Genomic DNA, 21,567 nt, shown 5'->3' with positions numbered 1-21,567 from the left:
GAGGGAGAGACTGGTGGAAGAAATGGTGAGGGTGGACAGGAGGTACGCGGAGGTCCGGAGGAAGGGATGTTCAGGATGCGTCGTAGCCTCCAAGTTGAGTTTGATATATTGACCACCAAGAGGACGGAGGCGCAGTGGAAGGGGGCACAGGGGGCAGTGTACGAATACAGGGAAAAGGCGAGTCGGATGCTGGCGCACCAGCTCCGGAAGCGGGAGGCGGCTAGGGAGATAGGGGGAATTAGGGATGGAGGAGGAAGTCTGGTGCGGAATGCGAGGGGCATTAACGGAGTGTTCAGGGCCTTTATGAGGACTATACCGGTCAGCACCCCAGTGAAGGAGGGAGGGATGGATCGCTTCTGGGCAAACTAAGGTTTCCGAGAGTGAGGGAGGAGCAGGGTGGGGGGTTTGGGGGCACCAGTTGGGTGGAGGAGCTGGTTAATGCGATGGGGAGCATGCAGACAGGGAAGGCACCAGGGCCCGATGGGTTCCCGGTTGAATTCTACAAGAAGTTTTCAGACCTGCTGGGCCCGCTGCTAGTAAGGACCTTTAATGAGGCGAGGGAAGGGGTGGCTTTGCCCTCGACGATGTCCAGGGTGTTGATCTCATTGATTCTGAAGCGGGAGAAGGACCCCCTTCAGTGCGGGTCGTATAGACCAATTTCGCTCCTCAACGTGGACGTGAAACTGCTAGAAAAGGTCTTGGCCAGGAGGGCGGAGGATGTGGTGCCGCAGGTCATACACGAGGATCAAACGGGTTTTGTGAAGGGGAGGCAGTTGAACGTCAATGTACGGAGGCTTCTCAATGTCATAATGATGCCGGCGGTGGATGGGGAGGTGGAGATAGTGGCGTCGATGGACGCAGAGAAGGCCTTCAATAGGGTGGAGTAGGGATATCTTTGGGAGGTTCTGAAAAGGTTTGGGTTTGGAGAGGGATTTATTAGGTGGGTGAGGCTGCTGTATGATGCCCCGGTGGCGAGTGTGGTTATGAATGGGAGGCGGTCGGAGAATTTTCGACTGTACCGGGGGCCAAGGCAGGGGTGTCCCCTGTCTCCCCTGCTGTTCGCGCTGGCGATTGAGCCTCTGGCCATGGCGTTGAGGGAGTCGAGGAACTGGAGGGGGGGGGGGGGGGGGGGAAGCATTGGCTGTTGTTATACGCGGATGATTTATTGTTGTACGTGGCAGACCCTGTGGGGGGATGCCGGAGGTGATGAGGACGCTTGAGGAGTTCGGGGGCTTCTCCGGTTATAAACTCAACGTGGGGAAGAGTGAGCTGTTCGTGGTGCATCCGAGGGATTGGGGAGCTCCCGCTGAAAAGGGCGGAGGAGTTTCAGGTACCTGGGGGTCCAGATAGCCAGGAGCTGGGGGACCCTGCACAGGCTCAACTTTACGAAGCTGGTGGAGGAGGAGTTTAGGAGGTGGGATGTGTTGCCACTCTCCCTAGCGGGCAGGGTCTAGTCTGTCAAAATGACGGTGCTCCCGAGGTTCTTGTTCCTCTTCCAGTGCCTCCCTATCATGATTCCGAAGGCTTTCTTCAGGAGGGTCAATAGGAGTATTATGGGGTTTGTGTGGGCGCAGAAGACCACGAGGGTGAGGAGGGTGTTCCTGGAGCGGAATAGGGATATGGGGGGGGGGTTGGCGTTGCCCAACCTGTGTGGGTACTACTGGGCCGCCAGTGTGGCGATGATACGTAGGTGGGTGATGGAGGGGGAGGGGGTGGCTTGGAAAAGGATGGAGATGGCGTCCTGTGTGGGCACGAGCCTGGAGGCGCTGGTGACGGCGGCTACCCTCAAGATTTGGGGGCAGTGGAGGCGGCATAGGGGGGAGGTGAAGGCTTCAATTTGGTCCCCGATACGGGGGAACCACCGATTTATACCAGGGAGGATGAACGGAGGGTTTTTGAGCTGGCACAGGGCAGGTATCAGGCGGATGGGGGACCTCTTTCTCGACGGGAAGTTTGTGACCTTAGAGGAGTTGGAGGGAAGGTTGGGCCTCCCCCCAGGGAACACCTTTAGATACATGCAGATTAGGGAGTTTCCACTGTTGCTGCCAAGGGGGGTTCAGAACGGGGTGCTCTCGGGGACGTGGGTCGGTGAGGGGAGGACCTTGGCAGTCTACCAAGTGATGCGGGGGGGGGGGGGGGGGGGGGGGGGGCTCGGTGGAGGAGCTGAAAGATAAGTGGGAAGAGGAGCTGGGAGAGGAGATTGATGAGGGAACGTGCGCGGATGCCCTGGGGAGGATAAATTCCTCCTCCCCCTGCGCGAGGCTTAGTTTGATTCAACTGAAGGTGCTGCATAGGGCGCACATGACTGGGACAAGGCTGAGCCGGTTCTTTGGGGGAGGACAGGACAGGTGTGTCAGGTGTTCAGGGAGCCCGGCAAACCACACCCACATGTTTTGGGTGTGCCCTGCGCTGGAGGCGTGTCATGGAGACGTTGTCAAGGGTGGTTGGCTCCAGGGTTGAGCCGGGTTGGGGGCTTGCAATTTTTGGGTGGCAGCGGAGCCAGGAGTGCAGGAGGCGAAAGAGGCCGGTATTCTGGCCTTTGTGTCCCTGGTAGCCCGGCGCAGGGTTCTCTTGCAGTGGAAGGATGCGAGGCCCCCCAAGCGTGGAATCCTGGAACAACGATATGGCTGGGTTTATCAAACTGGAGAGAACATAGAACATTACAGCGCAGTACAGGCCCTTCGGCCCTTGATGTTGCGCCGTCCTGTGAAACCCCTCTAAAGTCCCTCTACAATATTCCCTTATCGTCCATATGCCTATCCAATGACCATTTGAATGCGTTTAGTGTTGGCGAGTCCAGTACTGTTGCAGGTAGGGCATTCCACGCCCTTACTACTCTCTGAGTAAAGAATCTACCTCTGACATCTGTCCTATATCTATCTCCCCTCGTACTGGGCATCACCATCCGAGGAAAAAGGCTCTCAATGTCCACCCTATCTAATCCTCTGATCATCTTGTATGCCTCAATTAAGTCACCTCTTAACCTTCTTCTCTCCTCTTAAATCTTAAATCTCCTCTACACCCTTTCCAATGCTTCCACATCTTTCCTATAATGCTGCGACCAGAACTGCACGCAATACTCCAAATGCGGCTGCATCAGTGTTTTGTACAACTGCAACAGGACCTCATGGCTCCGAAACTCAATTCCTCTACCAATAAAAGCTAACACACCGTACACCTTCTTAACAACCCTCTCAACCTGGGTGGCAACTTTCAGGGATCTATGGACATGGACATCGAGATCTCGCTGCTCGTCCACACTACCAAGAATCTTACCATTAGTCCAGTACTCTGTCTTCCTGTTAAGCCTTCCAAAATGAATCACCTCATACTTTTCTGCATTAAACTCCATTTGCCACCTGTCAGCCCAGCTCTGCAGCTTATTTATGCCCCTCTGTAACTTGTAACATCCTTCTGCACTGTCCACAACTCCACCGACTTTAGTGTCATCTGCAAATTTACAACCCATCCTTCTACGCCCTCCTCTAGGTCATTTATAAAAATGACAAACAGCAGCGGCCCCAAAACAGATCGTTGTGGTACACCACTAGTAACTGGACTCCAGTCTGAACATTTCCCACCAACCACCACCCTTTGTCTTCTTCCAGCTAGCCAATTTCTGATCCAAACTGCTAAATCACCCCAAATCCCATGCCTCTGTATTTTCTGCAATAGCCTACCGTGGGGAACCTTATCAAACGCTTTACTGAAATCCATATACACCACATCAACTGCTTTACCCTCATCCACCTGTTTGGTCACCTTCTCGAAGAACTCAATGAGGTTTGTGAGGCACGACCTACCCTTCACAAAACCGTGTTGACTATCTCTAATCAAATTATTCCTTTCCAGATGATTATACATCCTATCTCTTATAAACCTTTCCAAGACTTTTCCCACAACAGAAGTAAGGCTCACTGGTCTATAGTTACTGGGGTTATCTCTACTCCCCTTCTTGAACAAGGGGACAACATTTGCTATCCTCCAGTCTTCTGGCACTATTCCTGTAGACAAAGATGACTTAAAGATCAAAGCCAAAGGCTCAGCAATCTCCTCCCTAGCTTCCCAGAGAATCCTAGGATAAATCCCATCCGGCCCAGGGGACTCATCTATTTTCACTATTCCAGAATCGCTACCACCTCCTCCTTATAAACCTCAAGCCCTTCTAGTCTAGTAGCCTGTATCTCAGTATTCTCCTCGACAACTTTGTCTTTTTCCTGTGTGAATATACTCACTTAGCAGCTCTCCTATCTCCTCGGACTCCACGCACAACTTCCCACTACTGTCCTTGACTGGCCCTACTCTTACCCTAGTCATTCTTTTATTCCTGACATATCTATCAAAGCTTTAGGGTTATCCTTGATCCTACCTGCCAAAGACTTCTCATGTCCTTGCATGGCTGTTCTTAGCTCTCTCTTTAGAGCCTTCCTTTCTTTAGAGCTAACTTGTAACTCTCAAGCGGCCTAACTGAACCATCACGTCTCATCTTTACATAAGCCTCCTTCTTCCTCTTGACAAGTGTTTCAACTGCTTTAGTAAACCATGGTTCCCTCGCTCGACCACTTCCTCCCTGCCTAACAGGTACATACGTTTCAAGGACACGCAGTAGCTGTTCCTTGAACATGCTCCACATTTCCATTGTGCCCATCCCCTGCAGTTTTCCTCTCCAGCCGATGCATCCTAAGTCTTGCCTCATCGTATCATAATTGCCTTTCCCCCAGATATGACTCTTGCCTTGCGGTATATACCTATCCCTTTCCATCGCTAAAGTAAACGTAATCGAATTGTGGTCACTATCACCAAAGTGCTCACCTACCTCCAAATTTGACACCTGTCCTGGTTCATTACCCAGTACGGCCTCGTCTCTCATTGGCCTATCTACATACTGCATCAGGAAACCCCCCTGCATACATTGGACAAAAACGGACCCATCTAAAATACTCAAACTATAGTGTTTCCAGTCAATATTTGGAAAGTTAAAAGTCCCCCATAACAACTACTCGGTTTCTTTCGCTCCTATCCAGAATCATCTTTGCAATCCTTTCCTCTACATCTCTGGAACTTTTCGGAGGCCTATAGAAAACCCCTAACAGGGTGACCTCTCCTTTCCTGTTTCTTAACTCAGCCCATACTACCTCGGTATTCGAGTCCTCATCAAACGTCCTCTCAGCCACTGTAATACTGTCCTTGGACTAACAATGCCACCCCTCCCCCTCTCTTACCACCTTCCCTGAGCTTACTGAAATATCTAAACCCAGGCACCTGCAACAAACCATTCCCTCGCCCTGCTCTATCCATGTCTCCGAAATGGCCACAACATCGAAGTCCCAGGTACAACCCATGCCGCAAGCTCACCCACCTTATTCCAGATGCTCCTGGCATTGAAGTAGAGGCACTTTAAACCACCTTCCTTCCTGCCGGTACACTCCTGCAACTTTGAAACCTTACTCATGACCTCACTACTCTCAGCTTCTTGTGTACTGGAGCTACAATTCAGGTTCCCAATCCCCTGCTGAACTAGTTTAAGCCCTCCCGAAGAACATTAGCAAATCTCCCCCCCCCCCCCCCCCCCAGGATATTAGTACCCCTCTGGTCCAGGTGTAGACCATCCCGTTTGTAGAGGTCCCACCTAACCCAGAATGAGCCCCAATTGTCCAGGAATCTGAAACCCTCCCTCCTGCACCATCCCTGCAGCCACGTGTTCAACTGCTCTCTCTCCCTACTCCTCGACTCGCTAGCACTGGTAACAGCCCAGAGATAATAACTCTGTTTGTCCTGGATCTAAGTTTCCACCCTAGCTCCCTGAATTCCTGCCTTACATCCCTATCCCTTTTCCGACCTATGTTGTTGGTACCCATGTGGACCACGACTTGGGGCTGCTCCCCCTACCCCTTAAGGATCCTGAAAACACGATCAGAGACATCGCAGACCCTGGCACCTGGGAGGCAACACACCAATCGCGAGTCTCTCTCGTTCCCACAGAATCTCCTATCTATCCCCCTAACTATGGAGTTGCCAATGACTAATGTCAAGGGGTCGGTGCAAGGGTTGTTCCGGCGGTGGCAACTGTTTCTGGACTTCCTGGCGGAGCATCAGGGGGTGGTCAATTTCAGCAGCAACCGGGGGGGTTCTTTACTGGGTATGTGTATTTGTTTCCATGTTATTTAATTATTTTTGTTAATTTATTCCTTCTGTATTTGGGGGGGGGGGGGTTACTGTTTTTTCTCTTTTCTTCCGTGTTGTTGGTTAAAATTTGAATAAAAATTATTATTTTTTAAACGAAATAAAAGGCATCACGGCGCCAAGGTCCCTGGTTCGATCCCGGCTCTGGGTTACTGTCCGTGTGGAGTTTGCACATTCTCCCCGTGTTTGCGTGGGTTTCGCCCCCACAACACAAAGATTGCAGGGTAGGTGGATTGGCCACGCTAAATTGCCCCTTAATTGGAAAACATTAATTGGGTACTCTAAATTAAGTTAAAAAAAAAGAAATAACAATTGCGAGGGAGGCACGTGGCACAGTGATTAGCACTGCTGCCTCACGGCATCGAGGACTCGGGTTCGAACCCAGCTCACTGTCCGTGTGGAGTTTGCACACTCTCCCAGGGAGGGGGTTTGATTATTTTGTTTACTATGTATGGGATGACCATGGATTTTTTGGTGTCTTTTTTGTTTTGTTGCATTTGGAGTGCAGGGGTGATGTTTGGGTTTGTATGTTGATGGGGATGCCAGTTGGGGGATGGCTATTATATTTGTTATTGTTGGTTATCTTTTGTTTGTTGTATATTTAATGAAAAAGTTGAAAATGAGAAAAAAATATATATATTTTTTTTAAAGGAAACAAATAATGACTCCCTCACATTTGGCAGACATTTATGGCATTGCCATTTGTACAGTCTGTAATTAAGAACAGGTAAAGATACCACAGTTCAGCACTCACTGACTCAGCCACGTTGTCAGGGTTGGGCTTCCGGGTTGGAATGGAAGAACCTGGTCTTCCACATTCATTCATCTGTAAACAACAGCTGTCTAATATCTTTTTCTCAAAACCTAAAACCTTGTTGAATCCAACTTGAGGAAATGGTGTAGATTAAGCTAGGTTATTACTCAAGGTCATGGATATTTCCAAATACTGAGAAACTCCGGTCTCTCTAACTCAATGCTAACACTTTAAAAACACATTTCACTGAGAAACATTGGAGAGAGGTGAGAGAATTGAACCACTGAATTGCTATCTGCATTTCCATAATGGCCAATACTTAGTAACATAAAAATCTGTACATGCCAAACCAAACAATCATTCCTTCTGCCCACAGCTATCTGTACAACAGCTTTTCGCACCCTACACCCTGTAAAGAGTCCAACACTTTCTCCCAGCTCCTTTGCCTCCGTCGCATTTGTTCCGATGATGCCACTTTCCAAAGTGGTGCTTCGAAAAGGTGTTCCTTCTTCATCAACTGTGATTTCCCACCTAGTTGTTGACAGGGCCCTCAACAGCGTTCGCTTCATCTCAAGCACCACTACCCTCGTCCCCTCCCCTCCCTCCCAGAACAAGGACAGAATCCCTCTTGTTCTCACATTTCACCCCACCAGCCTCCGTATGCAAAGCATAATCCTCCGCCATTTTCCCCAACTCCAGCGTAATGCCACCACCAAACACATCTTCCCTTCACTCCCTCTGTCAGCATTCCGCAGAGACCATTCCCTCCAAGATAATCTAGTCCACTCCTTCACCATACCAAACACCTCTCCCATCACCCATGGCACCTTTCCATGCAATCACAGAAGGTGTACCACCTGCCCCTTCACCTCTTCCATGCTTAATAACCCAGGCCCAAAACATTCATTCCAGGTTAAGCAGCATTTCAATTTGGTCGATTGAATTCGCTGCTCCCAATGTGGTCTCCGCTATATAATCGGAGAGACAAATGCAGACTGGGTGATCCCTTTGCTGACCACCTTCGGTCTGTGCGCATTCAGGACCCTTACCTTCCCGTTGCTTGCCATTTTAACACAAGACCCTGCTCCCATGCCGACATGTCTGTCCTTGGCCTGCCGCAATGTTCCAGTGAAGCTCAACACAAACTGGAGGAACAGCATCTCATCTTCTGGTTAGTCACGCTAGTCTTCTGGTCTCAACATAGATTTCAACAACTTCAGATGATTAGCTCTACCCCACCTTGACTCCTTTGTTTTCATTCCATTTCACTCCAACTGTCATTTACCATTTATTTCTATTTTGTCTTTCTTTATATATATTTTCCCTGCCCTATCTTTTCTCCCCTTTGCCTCCCCCTCCCATATCCCCCCTCCCCCCACATCTACGTCTGTCACAGCTTACCAGCTGATCTTAGTTTCTCTGCTGTCTGGCCTTTCACACCATTTGTTCTCTCTGGGGACTGCCATTAGCACTCTTTTCCCTTGGTTTCTGTGGCTATTAGCACTCTTTTCCCTTAGTTTCTGCGGCTATGACTCATCTTTCATTCCTCCACCCTAAAGTATAAATATCTCCCACTTTCTATGTCTTTTAGCTTTGACAAAGAGTCATCTGGATTCAAAATGGAAGCTCTTTTCTCTCCCTACAGATGCTACCAGACCTGTTGAGATTTTCCAGCATTTTCTCTTTTGGTTTCAGATTCCCGCATCTACAGTAATTGGCTTTTATCCAATCATTCCTTCTTGCCCATTATGTACTGTACAAATACAATTAGGAAAACAGTTGCAGACTAGTTATATACTGCCCCTTCTGCAGCCATTTAGGAAGACCCACCATCTCAAGGCAGTTAGAAAGAGACAATAAATGTTGACCTGTCCAGTTACGTACACATCCCAAGAGTGAATTCTGTAAAAGACTTATCTTTGTGCTATCAGACAAAACCAAGGAAATAGACTTTCAGTTTGTGGTCTGGCATTATAAATATGTATCACCTTGCCTTTTAAATTTAGCCTAAACACTAGGGAGAAACTCACTTCTCTTCATATACCGTCATAGAAGTGGGAATTCTTGGACCCATAGACACCAAGAACATCATGGCATCTCCACAACTCCTATTTCCCCCTAATCCTTTAAAACAGTAGTGTGTAGTAAAAGGCAAGTTATTAATGCAATGTGTAAACAAATAGATTGTATTAAAATTGTATAAGAATAATAATTTCATTTGGACTTGCAACTTGCTCTATATTAGACTGCAGACTCTTATACTTTATCCATTTCATAAACCAATACAATAAAACGTACGTTCAACAGAGAAGAAACTACCCGGGCCAACTTGCGTTATGGCGCGCACCACACACACATCCGCCTATCGACCAAGGTTGCCAACTCTGTGGTTGGTTATCCTGGAGATAACATCTGCTTCTGACATCCCCGCCAAACATCCTCCCACCCTTTCCCCAACTTTCCAATGTTTTTCTTAGGGAATGAAATTTAAAGAAAATAGACAAGGGAAATTAAATGCATCTGTGAGGTTTCTCCCGGGTTTACTCGTGGCAAGTAGCGCTCTGGAGATGCATCGTTTCAGCCCCGGGGGGGCATTGCTGGAGGGTCACCGCCCTGTCACTCTCACTGTTGGGACTGACTCCGGCTCCGAGGGGCAAGTCGTGAGTCAGGGGTCGGCAAAATATAATCACAGGGGGGAGAATCCCCATGGTGGCTCCCGGTTGTTAAGCATTTAAGGCAGTTCATGATTATGGGGGGGGGGGGGGGGGACACGATGGTCCGAATAGTCTCCCTCTGCCCCGTCCCCAAATACTCACCTTATCCCCGTCGCCCAGATAGCGTCACTCGTCTGTTCCGTGTCGACCAATTTTGTTCTTCCTTTCCGCCTCCCACAGCCCATTTAAAGCGAGTTGTCCAGCTCCCCACTCCGCCCAGCTTGGCCCGGCCCGGCCCGGCCCGTCCCCCTGCCTTCCCTCCCTTGCTTCTCTCGCCCTGAGCCCCTGGCCTGGAGTCTGTCCGCTCGAGCGCCAACCCCACCACCCCCAAGTGGCATTTACCGTCCTCAGACCGAAATTCTTCTCACCTGCCTTAAAGCGGCAGCGCTAAATAACCTAGCCAGTCCCAAAGTATATATGGCGTAAAATATTCAATGCGGATAACTATTGATTCATGAATTATTAATATCCACGTATTTAACCTACATAAACTATAAAACCCACAAGTTCAGTGAAACACAATAAGGGGTGAGCAGAATTTTCAATTTAACCATGAGGATCACCTAATTCTAGATTCTACTTCCAAAATGTTCTGTGTATGTGTGCAGTCTCTTGAAAGGTACTTTGTGGTATCCTCAAGGCCTAGTCCTTCTATTTTGGAGAAATCAAATAGCCAAATAAACTAAAGTAAATAAACTGAGGGACAAATTAAAGGGTCGCCCCTGAAAGGGATACTGCCTGAAACAAAAAGCGAATCACAAATGAAACTTAAATATTAAAGTAAAACATGATTAAGGGTCAATAAGGCAGCCTAGTCCCTGCGGTGCCTATAAGGCATGGAAGACTTCAACTGTGCCAGTAGACACCGCGTGCACCTGGCCACAAATATAGCTGCGGTAGAGGGGCAGACAGTTGTGTCAGACGACCCCCTCGGTCGACTACTGCCTGAACCTGTTTATGATGAGTCTGGCCAATGGATGAGTACTGGAGACAGGAGCAGATGAGAAAATTGCACTTGTGCAGTTTCTTTTTTGTTTACACTATTCTAATGTGCTTGACATGCAGTGATTTTACTGTTAGACTGTCACACAAAATGAGTAAAATTGTACAATTTCAAGTTATTTATAAAGGGAACAAGAATGATCCCTGGAATGAAGAGCTTGTCGTATGAGGAATAGTTGAGGACTCTGGGTCTGTACTCGGAGTTCAGAAGGATGAGAGGGGATCTTATTGAAACTTACAGGATACTGCGAGGCCTGGATAGAGTGGATGTGGAGAGAATGTTTCCATTTGTAGGAAAAACTAGAACCAGAGGACAGTCTCAGACTAAAGGGACGATCCTTTAAAACAGAGATGAGGAATTTCTTCAGACAGAGGATGGTGAACTGTGGAACTCTTTGCCGCAGAAGGCTGTGGAGACCAAATCACTGAATGTCTTTAAGACAGAGATAGATAGGTTCTTGATTAATAAGGGATCAGCGGGCAGCACGGTGGCACAGTGGTTAGCATTGCTGCCTACGGCGCTGAGGACCCGGGTTCGAATCCCGGCCCTGGGTCACTGTTCGTGTGGAGTTTGCAGATTCTCCTCGTGTCTGCGTGGGTTTCGCCCCCACAACCCAAAGATGTGCAGGTTAGGTGAATTGGCCACGCTAAATTGCCCCTTAATTGGAAAAAATAATTGGGTACTCTAAAAAATTTTTAAAAATAAGGGGATCAGGGGTTATGGGGAGAAGGCAGGGGAATGGGGATGAGAAAAGTATCAGCCATGATTGAATAGCGGAGCAGACTCGATGGGCTGAGTGGCCAAATCCTGCTGCTATGTCTTATGGATACAGAAAGGAAGAATGTGGGATGTCCCATTCCAGATGGTTTCCACCACTAATTTGTAATTGGTCTGGTGTATCTGTTTGAACAAGATGCCTTTGAAGCCTGCTCCTTGAGGTTGTGTATAGCACAGGGTTTCAAAATAATACTGGTTAGACCATTATCATGCATTAGTAGAGTCGGTCACTTTAGGAACTTTCAAGCGGTTATTGGATAGGCATATGGAGTGCACTAAAATGATTGGAAGTAGGTTGATTTGATCTTAGTTTCAGACTAGTTCGGCACAACATCATGGGCCGAAGGGCCTGTACTGTGCTGTACAGTTCTATGTTCTATAAATGTTGGCCAATTAATTACATTGAAATGGTTGTCCCTATTGTAATGTACACAAAGCTATTTTGCACACATCAAGGTATGAAATAGAGCATTGAGATAACTGACTAGATACATTTTTGTAATGTTGATTGAGGGATAATGCATGGCCAACAAATCAGGAAAATCTCCCTGCTGTTCTTATAAATTGCCATGGGATCTTTTGTATTCACTGAAGTGGGCAGATGCGGTCTTAGTTTAACACTGCATCCAACAGTGCAGTCCTCAGTGCAGTACTGAAGTGTCAACCTAAATTACATAGAATCTACAGAACAAAAATGGTTCATTCTGGCAAACTGGCCTATGCCAGTGTGCTCATAATATACATGGGCCACCTCTCACTCATCTTCATATTCCATACCCATAGTATTCTATTCTTTTTTTAAAATAATCTTTATTGTCACAAGTAGGCTTACATTTAAGTTACTGTGAAAAGCCCCTCATCGCTACATTCCGGCATCTGTTCAGGTACATAGAGGGAGAATTTAGAATATCCAATTCACCTAACAGCACGTCTTTTGGGACTTGTGGGAGGAAACCGGCGCACTGGAGGAAACCCACGCAGACACGGAGAGCACGTGCAGACTCCACACAGACAGTTACCCAAGCGGGAATCAAACCTGTGACCCTGGAGCTGAGAAGCAACAGTGATACCCATTGTGCTACCATGCTATCTCAGTTTGTGTCTGCTTTGCCCTCCATTCGGTGCAATCTGTGTCCATTGTCTCTGCATTCGGTGCAGTCTGTGTCCAAAGCATATAGGCAAACGTTTTGGAATTTAAGGAGACAGCCAGGACAGACATACGTGGAATTCAAAAGGGTTAAGCAGAATAATTTTGATAGATGGGTACGAGCATTGGGAATTGCAACTACCTATGAGGCTCTGAGAGAGAAATTTAAGAATTCCCTACCTCTGTAATAAGAACCCATGTTGAAGACCAGAGGGTGAAGACTTTGAGCGCGATTCTCCCAACGGGAGATCGCTCCTCGCACCCTATTCCCCCCCCCCCAGGGGGCTCTACAAGAATGATTCCTCACAGAGACTTGTCAAAGATAAAACTAGTAGAGAACCAGGTTCTGAGAACTCCCAAGACCGAAAGTGACCATAAGAAAAAGGAGCCCAAATCTAATAGTAATAGCAGTGATGAAGAATCAGATGACAGTTCTGAATCCAATTTTGGTTCTGGTTATGAAGAAATGATAAATAACTGTTACAGAATAGACCTGTCACTAACTGATCTTGAATAAATGACAAGTAATTCTTCCAAAGCTAGGAAAGAAGACAGCACATCGGAAGAAGAAAGTGAATTAGATTTTTCTAAAAGTAATTTGTTACAGCTTCTTGTAGTAAACCCATTGTCATCCATTTCAGGTGCAAATATTTCCCAGAGAATGCCTGTTTTGAAGGAAAGTATACATAATAGCATGACATCAGCTACTCAGAATGAGGACAGCAATGACTGTATAATGACACCAGGCAAACAGCTGATATATCCATGTCCTTTTAAAGGTCCACAATGCCTCTTCAAGGAAAATAAGCAAATAGCAAAGGAAATGAAATAATCAGTAATCAATTCCTTTCGAAAATTAAGAGGAAGATGGATGGAGAACCATGTAGTGATTCCGCCACCATATCTGTTAACGAAAATAAGAATGTCCATCCTCTGATTCTGAAAGTAACTAAGAACAGTTGAAATCTGGAACGCACAAGTTGTTTCAGTCCATATTACTAAATGGAGATACGGGCTCTAATCACGAAGACTCCAGTGAGGTGATAAAAGCTGTAAAACAAAGAATGGTGCGTATACAACCAACCAGAATGGTGGCGACATGTAGGAGGAGGTCGCACATTGGAGGGCTCCTGCTCGAGGCTTGATTTTTTAGAATTTATTGCCCGGTCCCAGGGACAATTTTTGGTTAAATAAGTGCAGGAAGACATAAGGAAGAAAGATGTCCAAAACCCAAAAGAAAACGGCTGTGAAGAAAGGGGCCAATGAAGGTTCGTCATCGAGTGGAAGGGTTGACTCAGGAACTGGAAGGAAGGCGGAGGCTGGGTTGCCGGGTGAGGCCACACTGCTCACAGCAGAAAAGTGACCTAGGTGATGGTCGTGGAATTTGAAAAACAGTTCACAAAGCACATGGAGGTGATGAGGAAGGAGATGGTGGCAGTATTGAAGGTGCTGGTGGAGGAGGCGATTACCCCGGTGAGGGCGGCGGTAATCGAGAGCATTGGCCGAGGTGCGGAAGCAGGATGAGACACTGAAGGAAGTGGAAGACGCATTGTCGCAACACAGTGATCAACTCACCTTGATGGGTGAGGAGCTGCAGAGGATGGTCGAGGCCGACAAGGGTCTGCGAGCCAAAATGGAGGACTTGGAAAACAGATCTAGGCGGCAAAATCTGAGGATTGTAGGTCTACCCGAAAGGGTGGAGGGCCCGAGATGAAGGAGTATTTTGCCAAGATGTTAGCAGAGCTGTTGGGGGAGGGGGAAGATCCCTCTCGGTATGAACTGGGTCAGGCTCATAGGACGTGGAGGTCTATACCAAAGACAAATGAGCCGCCAAGAGCAGTGACTATTTGTTTCCGTAGGTACTGCGTGAAGGAGAAGGTCCTGTGTTGGGCGAAGCAGAAGCGGGAGGTGCAGTGGGCTGGAGCTGGTGTACGTATATACCAGGACGTTACTGTGGAGTTGGCGAGGAGGTGGGTGACCTTCGGCCAAGTGAAGACAGCACTGTATAACAGCAGGGTGCGATGCGGCATATTGTACCCAGCTAAGTTGAGGGTGACCTACAAATCCAAAGACTTTTATTTTGAGATGGTGGAAGCAGCGGAGGAGTTTGTGAAGGCAGAAGGACTGGGGCAGAATTGAGAAATGGGACTGAGGATTGGTCTTGTACTGAGGGTAGGGGTTTTGTGGGAGTGTTTGTAGCTTTATTTTTTTCACTGCATGTTGGTGTATGTGCTAAATCAGTCGACATTGTCTATTTGGACAAGGTAAGAGGTGGGATTTTCATTTGCATTAATGGATTTTTGGGTAGAGGATAGGTGTGCTAGGTGCACGGGAAGCCCAGCAAATCATGTCCACATGTTTTGGGCATGCCCGAAGCTTGGAGGGTTTTGGCAGGGTTTTGCTAAGGCAATGTCCACGGTACTAATAACACGTGTGGTGCCGAGTCCAGAGGTAGTGATCTTTGGAATGTCGGAAGAGCCGGGAGTTCAGGGGGTGAAAGAGGCTGACGTCTTGGCCTTTGCCTCCCTGGAAGCCCGGAGACGGATCTTGCTAATGTGGAGGGACTCGAAGCCCCTGAGTGTAAAGACGTGGGTTAGTGACATGGCTGGGTTTCTCAGTCTCGAGAAGATAAAGTTCGCCTTAAGAGGGTCAATGGTCGGGTTCACCCGGAGTCGACTTTCTCGGGGAAAATTAAAATGTCAGCAGAAGCAGTATTCCAAGGGAGGGCGGGGGAGAGTGCCGGATTGTTGTTTTATGGTTGGGGTGTGTGAAGATTGGAATGGGGGTGAAAATGTTTATTATACCATGTTGATGTCATTGTTATTGTTATTATTATAAAAAATTTCAAATACCTTAATAAAAATATTTTTTTAAAATAATGGTTCTTTGGGGTTGGTGTGTGTGGTGAACCACTGTGCACCTGTATTAGGGGATGTATGGTAGGACCTGCACTACAGGTTCGCCGGTAGCCCCTGCCGGCTAGCTCCGCCCACAAGGAGCCGTATAAATATGCGTGTCCTCCTCCTGATCAGCCATTTCGCCAGCTGCAGTAGGAGGCCACACATCTGACTGTAATAAAGCCACAGTTGTACCAATCTGAGTCTTTCGTGCAATTGATCGTGCATCAATTTATTACAGTCAGAGTTTTCTACATTATGGACATCAGGATCAAACCAGCTGGATCCGCACTCGCCAGATGCCAGAAAGGACTTTAATCACTGGCTGGCTTGTTTTGAGGCCTACATCAACGCTGCGACCCCCACGCCGACAGAAGCTCAGAAGATCCAAGTTCTATACTCCAGGTTGAGCTCCAGCATGTTCCCGTTGATCCAGGATGCCCCAAGTTATGCGGAAGCAATGACGCTCCTAAATGGAACTACGTTCAGAAGATCAACACACTCTTCACAAGGCATGTACTCGCCACTCGCGTACAACTACCTGGTGAGTCGATCGAAGACATCTGGCGAGCTCTTATCCCACTCGTACGGGACTGTGACTGTCAGGCCGTCACGGCCACTGAACATTCCAATCTCCTCATGCGTGACGCATTCGTAACGGGGATTGCGTCGGACCCCATCCGACAACGACTGCTGGAAGGGGCCACACTCGACCTAACGGAGACAAAAACTTTATCGCTCTCCATGACGGTCGCATCTCGAGACATCCAAGCCTACTCCGCTCGCCGCGCGGCCCACCCCTCCTGCATCTCCTGGAACCTGCAAACGACCCCCCCGGCTGGGGCCCCTCCTAATCAATACGCCTGTGCCGCCTGCCACGCCACGCACCCTGGGGGTCCCCGCTGCTACTTCTGCGCCAGCAGAAGCACCCCTCGCCAACGCTGCCCAGCCTGCACCGCCGCTTGCAAATCCTGCAGTAAAAAGAGCAACTTCGCAGCTGTGTGCCAGGCCCGCGCAGTCGTTGCTATCGCGCCCGCAATCACCCCCTCCCCCAGCCGAACGCACAATGGGCGCCGCCATCTTCTCGTCCCGGGGCCACGTGCAACCAGTGGGCGCCGCCATCTTCTCCCCCCAGGTCCACGTGCGGCCCGTGGGCGCCGCCATCTTGCCTCGCCCCCACAACGTGCGCACCGTGGGCGCCGCCATCTTGTTCCCAACAGGTCCTCCAGACGCCGCCATTTTGTCTCCCCCACGGGACTGGAACGCTGGATCTGGGTCGCCGACGCTCCCCATCTGCATCCTCGGACGACCACCCGCAGCTCGTCTCGATGACATTGGACCAGTCCCGTCCTCACAACCTGGCCACCGCTTTGACGACAGTGAAAATCAACGGCCACGCGACCTCTTGCCTGCTGGACTCCGGGAGCACCGAAAGTTTCATTCACCCTCGCAGTCCACCCCGCCAACCAACGGATCTCCCTGGCTTCCGGATCCCGCTCTGTCTCGATCCGAGGGTGCTGTGTGGTCAATCTCACTGTCCAGGGCGTAGAATTCAGCGGTTTCCGCCTCTACGTCCTCCCCAACCTTTTCAGTGTAATCTCCAGAGCCCCACCCTCAAATTCGGTGGGCCCCTACCTCCACTCACCGTTTGCGGCCTCATGACCCTCAAGGTTGACCCCCCCTCCCTCTTTGCCAATCTAACTGCGGATTGCAAGCCCGTTGCCACCAGGAGCAGACGGTACAGCGCCCAGGACAAGGCCTTCATCAGGTCCGAGGTCCAGCAGCTGCTTCGGGAGGGTATTATCGAGGCCAGCAATAGCCCCTGGAGAGCCCAAGTGGTGGTGGTTAAAACTGGGGAGAAACACAGAATGGTCGTGGACTGCAGCCAGACCATCAATCGGAACACGCAGCTCGACGCGTACCCCCTCCCACGCATATCTGATATGGTCAATCAGATTGCACAGTGCTGGGTCTTCTCAACAATTGACCTGAAATCCGCCTACCACCAGCTCCCCATCCGTAAATCGGACCATCTATACACTGCCTTCGAGGCGGACGGTCGGCTCTATCAATTTCTTAGGGTTCCCTTCGGCGTCACTACCGGGGTCTCGGTCATCCAAAGGGAGATGGACCGAATGGTCGACCGGTACGGTCTGCGGGCCACGTTTCCGTACCTGGACAACGTGACCATCTGCGGCCATGACCAGCAGGACCACGATGCTAACCTCTCTAAATTTCTCCGCACCGCCACTCTCCTGAATCTTACATACAACAAGAAGTGTGTGTTTTGCACGACCCGTCTAGCCATCCTCGGCTATGTAGTCCAAAACGGCCCGATCCCGACCGCATGCGCCCCCTCATGGAGCTCCCCCTCCCACACTGCCCCAAAGGCTGCCTTGGGTTCTTCTCCTACTATGCCCAGTAGGTCCCAAACTACGCGGACAAGGCACGCCCACTCATACAGTCCACCCAATTTCCCCTCACGGCCGAGGCACAACATGCATTCGCCCGTATTAGAGCAGACATAGCCAAGGCCGGGATGCACGCAGTAGATGAGACACTGCCCTTTCAAGCAAAAAGCGACGCTTAAGATGTCGCCCTCGCTGCCACTCTAAACCAGATAGGCAGACCCGTGGCATTCTTTTCCCGCACCCTTCATGCCTCCGAAATACGGCACTCATCTGTTGAAAAAGAGGCCCAGGCTATCATTGAAGCGGTGTGACATTGGAAGCATTACCTGGCCGGCAGGAGATTCACTCTCCTCAGTGACCAACTGTCGGTAGCTTTCATATTTAACAACACGCAGCGGGGCAAGATCAAAAATGATAAAATCTTGCAGTGGAGAATCGAGCTCTCCAACTATAATTACGAGCTTTTGTATCGCCCCGGCAAGCTCAACGAGCCCCCAGATGCCCTCTCCCGAGGTACATGTGCCAGCGCACAAGTAGACCAACTCCGTGCCCTGCACGACAGCCTTTGTCACCCGGGGGTCACTCGATTGTACCACCTCGTCAAAGCCCGCAATCTGCCCTACTCCGTCGAGGACATACGGACAGTCACCAGAGACTGCCAGGTCTGTGCGGAGTGCAAGCCGCATTTCTACCGGCCGGACCGCGCGCGCCTGGTGAAAGCGTCCCACCCCTTTGAACGCCTCAGCGTGGACTTCAAAGGGCCCCTCCCCTCCACCGACCGCAACACATATATCTTCAGCGTGGTCGATGAATTCTCCAGGTTCCCCTTTGCCATCCCATGCCCCGATATGACGTCTGCCACCGTCATCAAGGCCCTCAACACCATCTTCACTCTGTTCGGTTTCCCTGACTACATCCACAGTGACAGGGGATCCTCATTCATGAGCGATGAGCTGCGTCAGTTCCTGCTCAGCAGGGGTATCGCCTCCAGCAGGACGACCAGCTACAACCCCCGGGGAAACGGGCAGGTAGAGAGGGATAATGGGACGGTTTGGAGGGCTGTCCAGCTGGCCCTACGGTTCAGAAACCTTCCAGCCTCTCTCTGGCAGCAGGTCCTCCCTGATGCACTACACTCCATACGGTCTCTACTGTGCACCGCCACAAATAACACAACCCATGAACGTGTTTTTATCTACCCCAGGAAGTCCACATCCGGGGTGTCGCTCCTGACTTGGCTCGCAGCTCCAGGACCGGTCCTTCTACGTAGGCATGTCCGACTCCACAAGGCGGACGCCTTGGTGGACAGGATACACTTGCTCCATGCCAACCCCCAGTATGCCTATGTGGAGTTCCCCGACGGCCGCCAGGATACAGTCTCACTCAGGGACCTGGCTCCCTCAGGTTCCACTTCCACACACTTCCCCACCCACGCGCCACCCTCCCCTCCCCCGGCGCTCCCAACATTAGCCCCACCAGGTCCATCCCTCCTTCCCCTGCCCACGCTAGAGGACGAGGAAGATTTTGGCACGCTCCCGGAGTAATCCGACTACTGGCCAGCACCAACACCGCCAGCACCGACGTCGGCGATGCCAGCACCGACATTGCTGCCACCGTTACGTCGCTCCCAGTGAACTGTCAAACCACCGGACCGACTTAACCGCTGACGGGCACCGGACTACCAAAATGGACATAATTGTTTCACCTCCCCACTATAAATTATTTGTAAATCTGTATATAGTTCCACGCCACCCCCGCCGGACTCATTTTTAACAGGGGGTGAATGTGGTGAACCACTGTGCACCTGTATTAGGGGATGTACGGTAGGACCTGCACTACAGGTTCGCCGGTAGCCCCTGCCGGATAGCTCTGCCCACAAGGAGCCGTATAAATATGCGTGACCTCCTCCTGATCAGCCATTTCACCAGCTGCAGTAGGAGGCCACGCATCTGACCGTAATAAAGCCACAGATGTACCAATCTGAGTCTTTCGTGCAATTGATCATGCATCAGTGTGTTTACACTGGAGTTGTTTGTTAAAGGGGATTTCTTTGTTTTCCTGGGACCGGGCAGGGGAGGAGTGGATTGGAGGGGAGTGAAGCCGAGGCAGGGGCCTCCACATTGGAGATTTAAACTGGTTTAAACTGGCCAGTAAACGGGAGTGTGGTGGGGTGAGGTGCTGCGGCCACCAGAGCCAGGTAGAAGAGGTTTCGATGAACCGAGGAGGGGTGAAAAGTTGGGGGAGGGGACCAATACTGGGTGAGGTGTTTTCGAGAGGAAGTGGAGGGGAGGAGTCTGGGAGGGTGGGTGGGGGGGGGGGGGTCTACAATTCATGGATGTCATTCATTGTATACTTTCGGGGATTGGATGGCCTTGAATATTGTTGGGGGGAGGAGTGGGCTATATATATTAATGGTGACTATGGGCAATGCCTGATTCCTTTTTGTTTTTTATTTGATGTTTTGTTGTCATACGGGCTGTTGTTTGGAGGTGGGATCATTGTTGTTAATAAGGGGATTGACATTGTATCCGTTACCGTTTACTGTTTGAAGTCTTACAACACCAGGTTAAAGTCCAACAGGTTTGTTTCAAATACTAGCTTTGGAGCACTGCTCCGTCCTCAGGTGAATGAAGAGGTATGGTCCAGAAACATATATATAAACAAATTCAAAGACGCTAGACAATGCTTAGAATGCGAGCATTTGCAGTAATTAAGTCTTTACAAATCCAGAGATAGGGGTAACCCCAGGTTAAAGAGGTGTGAATTGTCTCAAGCCAGGACAGTTGGTAGGATTTCGCAAACCCAGGCCAGATGGTGGGGGATGAATGTAATGCGACATGAATCCCAGGTCCCGGTTGAGGCCGCAAGAGAGGCCACTCTTGTCATAAATAAACAGTAAGTGTTTAAACTTACAAACCGTGTGACTATAATTATTGGTCAGCCAAGGGCCAAATACTTTGGGTATTTTTCTAAAAACTATTGGTTAATTCACTTGTGTTGTGCCTCCAGGTCAAGTGGAACTGGAATTGACTGTGCAATAGCCCAGGGTGTTGTAACAAACTATATAATCTCTGGATCAAAATCATGGAACTTGATATCTAACAGCCCTGTGGGTGGGTGTACCTATACTACATGTACTTCAACAGTTCAAGAAGTAAGCTTACCTTCTCAAGGGAAATTAGGAATACCAATAAAAGCATCAGTGTACCGGGTTAAGAGGTGAGGGAGGGACCTGAGTAAGGTTGAAATAAAAAAGTGTTCCATATATCTCATGAAAAGATTGTCATTACTAGGAACCATATGGCTTCCTACAGTGACATCTATCACATACATACATACATATATAATGTGAGTTAGGAGCAGGCCGGCTCTGCTGTATGATAAAATTATGGCTCAACTAGATTTTCATGTCTACCCTTTATAATCTTTTACTTCCTTGTGAATCAAAACCCATCTCATTCAGTCTTAAAAATATTGAATGATTCTGCCTCTACTACTCTCTGGGCAGATGAATTTCACAGCCAAATTATCCTTTGACAGAAAATAATTCTCATCCCCATTTTAAATGGAAAACCCCTTATTATTAAACTGTGTCTCAAAGTTCTAGTCCCTCCCAGAAGCGGAAACATTCTCTCAACCTCCATCCTGTCAAGACTCCTCAGGATCTTACATGTTTTAATAAGA

General features: G+C 49.3%; 1 protein-coding gene across 3 annotated transcripts in view; it reads right to left on the bottom strand.

The window, feature by feature from the left end:
* The window catches only part of zgc:113333 (beta-N-acetylhexosaminidase), a 95,605-nt gene extending 85,743 nt beyond the window's left edge, over nt 1-9,862 (bottom strand). Inside the window, exon 1 of one of the 3 annotated variants that reach the window (XM_038821096.1) lies at nt 9,754-9,862. The gene's annotated coding sequence lies outside the window, so the exon portion shown is untranslated. Of the gene's footprint in view, nt 1-9,235; nt 9,665-9,753 lie in introns of those variants that run through there. The other 2 variants (XM_038821094.1, XM_038821095.1) reach the window with 2 other exon arrangements.
* Nucleotides 9,863-21,567: the final 11,705 nt, after the last annotated feature.

This window comes from Scyliorhinus canicula, chromosome 15 (genome assembly GCF_902713615.1).
Source record: "Scyliorhinus canicula chromosome 15, sScyCan1.1, whole genome shotgun sequence".
Lineage (NCBI taxonomy): Eukaryota > Metazoa > Chordata > Chondrichthyes > Carcharhiniformes > Scyliorhinidae > Scyliorhinus > Scyliorhinus canicula.
Note: the sequence above shows the minus strand (reverse complement) of the source record. Positions and strands in the feature narration are given on the sequence as shown.